We start from the raw sequence: 4493 nt of genomic DNA on the forward strand, positions 1-4493 counted from the left end.
ACACTCTCTGAGTCTCCTACACACACACTCTCTGGTAGGTCTCCTACACACACACTCTCTGGTAGGTCTCTCCTACACACACTCTCTGGTAGGTCTCCTACACACACTCTTTGGTAGGTCTCCCTACACACACACTCTCTGGTAGGTCTCCTACACACACACACTCTCTGGTAGGTCTCCTACACACACACCTCTCTGGTAGGTCTCTACACACACTCTCTAGTAGGTCTCCTACACACCTCTCTGTGGGTCTCCTACACACTCTCTGGTAAGGTCTCCTACACACACTCTCTAGTAGGTCTCCCTACACTCTCTGGTGAGTCTCCCTACACACACTCTCTGGTAGGTCTCCTACACACACTCTCTGGTAGGTCTCCTACACATATACTCCTGGTAGGTCTCCTACACACACACACTCTCTGGTGGGTCTCCTACACACACTCTCTAGTAGGTCTCCCTACACACACACACACTCTCTGGTAGGTCTCTACACACACTCTCTAGTAGGTCTCTACACACACTCTCTGGTAGGTCTCCTACACACACTCTCCTGGTAGGTCTCCCTACACACACTCTCTGGTAGGTCTCTCTACACACACTCTCTCTGGTAGGTCTCCTACACACACTCTCTAGTAGGTCTCCCTACACACACTCTCTGGTAGGTCTCCTACACCACTCCCAGGTAGGTCTCCCACACACACTCCCTAGTAGGTCTCCTACACACACTCTCTGGTAGGTCTCCTACACACACTCTGTGGTAGGTCTCCTACACACACTCTCTGGTAGGTCTCCTACACACACTCTCAGGTAGGTCTCCTACACACACTCTCTGGTAGGTCTCCTACACACACTCTCTGGTAGGTCTCCTACACACACTCTCTGATAGGTCTCCTACACACACTCTCTGGTAGGTCTCCTACACACACTCTGTGGTAGGTCTCCTACACACACTCTCTAGTAGGTCTCCTACACATACTCTGTGGTAGGTCTCCTACACACACTCTCTGGTAGGTCTCCTACACACACTCTCTGGTAGGTCTCCTACACACACTCTCTAGTAGGTCTCCTACACATACTCTGTGGTAGGTCTCCTACACATACTCTCAGGTAGGTCTCCTACACACACTCTCTCGTAGATCTGCGGTGATTTGAAGGTTATAGCCCATCTACTGGGCCTTCAAGGAGGGTTCACGAAATATTGCTGTTTTCTGTGTTAATGGGACAGCAGAGCAACAGAGAAACACTACAACACAAAGGACTGGCCAGAGAGAGAAGAGATTGTTCCAGGTAAAGGCAACGTTAAATATACTCCCCTGGTAGACCCAAACGGTGTACTTCTACCTCCTTAACACATTAAGCTGAGACTAATGAAGAGTTTGGTGAAGGCTGTGGACAAACAAGGTGATGGGTTCGTGTACGTGAAGGGAACATTCCCACAGCTCAGTGATACTAAAGTCAAAGAGGGTATCTTTTTTGGCCCACAGATAAGAAAGTAACTTCGTGATGACACCTTTGAAAATGAGCTCGCTGCATGGAAATCCTTCACATCTGTAGTCAAGGGGTTTCTTGGAAACAATAAGGAAGAAAACTATTACCAACTTGTAGAGGAACTCTTAAAAAACTACAAAAACTTAGGATGCAGAATGTCCCTGAAAGTTCACCTCCCACACTCGCACTTGGACTTTTTTCCTGAGAATCTTGGGGCCGCTTAGTGATGAACAGGGAGAGCGATTTCACCAGGACATTAGAAGTATGGAGGAAAGGCACCAGGTGTAGATGGGACCCGGCCATGATGGGGGACTATTGCTGGTGATTACAGTCAGAGGACAATACAACACATAAAAGGATGAAATAAAATAACAAATGTTCATACAGTGGCTAATGTAATACTTCTTGTGTCTTCTTGTGATTGTTTTCATTCTTTATTGAATTTTAGTGATGACGTGGAAAAAGTAACAGAAATAACAGGACAATAATATTTTTCAGTTTTTGTCTCTAAGATTTTTTTTTTGTATAATAAGTAAACTGTACGGGCCAGAGAAATTTTATTGCCAGATTTGAAACCAGCATCTCAAAATTACCAAAAGAAAGCTGCTCTGAACCATGTTACGGATTTTTTTCTTCTTTAATTTGTTGTTTAGTGTAATTAAACACCTTAACGCTACCTTGGGGGGTTAGGTTAGGTTAGGTTAGGTTAGGTTAGGTTAGGTTTGGTTAGGTTAAGTTTTGTCTGGTGGAATTTTTTTTTTTTACATGAAAGATTGTCGTGTATACTGGCTTTGGCATACCCAGGTCTCTAGTAGGAATAGAGTGAGAACAGGTCCCGGGTCTCTTGTCTGAATGAAATGAAAACGGCCCAAGTCGCTACTAGGAATGAAGTGAGAACGGCGCGGGTCTTAAGGAAGAACGGCGCGGGTCTCCAGTAAAAATAAAATAAAAAGAACCTGGGTTTGTAAAAATGAAGCTGAAAAAAGCGAGGGAGTGTGTTGAGGGAGAGAGCGCCTCGGGGAACTAACAACACCAAGAGCAGCAGCAGTGGCAGACAAGAAACTCGTCCCCAACATTAATGGAGAGTGTAGTAATGTCCTGCAGGAAAGAGATGTGACGGGAAAGGAAAAATATCCCCCTGGAAGAAGGTGGCGGACGTTTAAAGAACTCAGGGTTGAAAACGCCTAAAACATCAGAGAGGAAAGAGAACGCGTCTGGAGAATGTGTCAAGAAGAATGGCGAGGGGGGGAGGAGAGAGGGAGTGGGGAGGGAATCTTCAAGCGACGGAGGAAGACAAGTAAATGTACAAGGAGACATTCCACCTAGCGAGGGAGATAAGATGTCGATGGAGACTAATAGGTGGTGGAGAGAAGGTGTTTGGTGGGTAATATTATTTAGTGTATCGTGTTAGATCTAAAGAGAGAGAGAGAGAGAGAAAGGGAAATAGGCAGTCTCTCTCTCTCTCTTTCTCTCTCTCTCTCTCTCTCTCTCTCTTCTAGGCAGGATACGCCATCAAAAGCACTAAACAAAGGAGCGTTCAGGAGGTAGTACAGGTCAGTCAAGGCATCTACAATACGCCCTTGAAGATAACGATAAATAACGAAGAACGCGAACCACATTGAGAGAAAAAATACAATCTAAGAATAATTTTCGATGACATAATTGATAAGAAAAAGTAACGCTTATATGTACTTATCGTAGAAACTTTATTCAGAGTCTGGGAGGAGGTTTAGCAGTGAAGAGGAGTTACTCTGCCTCAGATGGTGCAGCGAGCAGTGAAAAAAAAACAGTGGTGTAATATTTCACAGTCTTAGGCCAAAAAATCCTAGGAGGTCTCAACTGTTGGTCGGTGGCGGTAAATGTGAAGTGCTGGAGCCTGGGGACCATTACTGCGTGTCCGGGAAACATTTCATTCCTGGTTATATAAGTCTCGCTATTATTCCTATATTAAAGGTGTTTTCTCTTGTTTAAAACTGAAGATAAAAATTTAGATATATACCGTATATATACATTTTTGTTATTAGGACTAAGGATATTCATTAAAAGCATTAAACTTTTTTAAATGTGAATTATTACAACAAGGCCGACGACTGAGATTAACACTCACTCACTCACTCGTCCAACTGTTGCAACAAGACATATATCAGGTGACAAGTTGGTATCGTCATGTCCTGTGATATTTGTGGTCAATTCCTCTGGATGTGTTCATAAAAAAATATAAATAAAAACACATTCATTATTTCATTTATTATTTTTCAATCCGGGAAACATTCCATCACTAACCAGAATGATGTATTACAAACGTTAGATTCTCAAGAGTGTCTGTGTCGTGTAATGTACGAGAATGAGTGTTTGGTGACGTAAAAATAACCCCGATAGTTTTAAGTCCCTGGGATGCGCATTACCAAACTGCTTTTTTCCCCCATTCGATTTTAGTGTTGAAATAAAGGAATCTCTTCGTGTTTACTAATCTCAGTGAGTGTAAATAATAACAGTAAATACAACGATAGCTTAACCACTTCAGTACGGTAACTTAACCACTTCAGTACGGTAACTTAACCACTTCAGTACGGTAACTTAACCACTTCAGTACGGTAACTTAACCACTTCAGTACGGTACGGTAACTTATCAATTGAGTGTCATGTTGGGTGTTAGTGCTGGGAGGTCATGTTGGGTGATAGTGCTGGGAGGTCATGTTTGGTGTTAGTGCTGGGTGGTCATGTTGGGTGTTAGTGCTGGGTGGTCATGTTGGGTGTTAGTGCTGGGTGGTCATGTTGGGTGTTATGTATTAAACCAATTAAATATAAATAATTATAAACAAACTCTATATCCAATTTAAACGCTCCACTAATTGGGTCAAATTAACTGTAAATCTCTGTGAAAGGGAAAAAATTAACTTGCCTTATTTTTACATTAACCTGATCAAGGGTTAGTCATTACCTCGTGTCGGGTCGTTCACTCCGCCTCACATTCACTTCAATAATCTTTCATGTTGAGGGAATCA

Source organism: Homarus americanus, unplaced genomic scaffold, assembly GCF_018991925.1.
Source record: "Homarus americanus isolate GMGI-L3 unplaced genomic scaffold, GMGI_Hamer_2.0 scaffold47967, whole genome shotgun sequence".
Lineage (NCBI taxonomy): Eukaryota > Metazoa > Arthropoda > Malacostraca > Decapoda > Nephropidae > Homarus > Homarus americanus.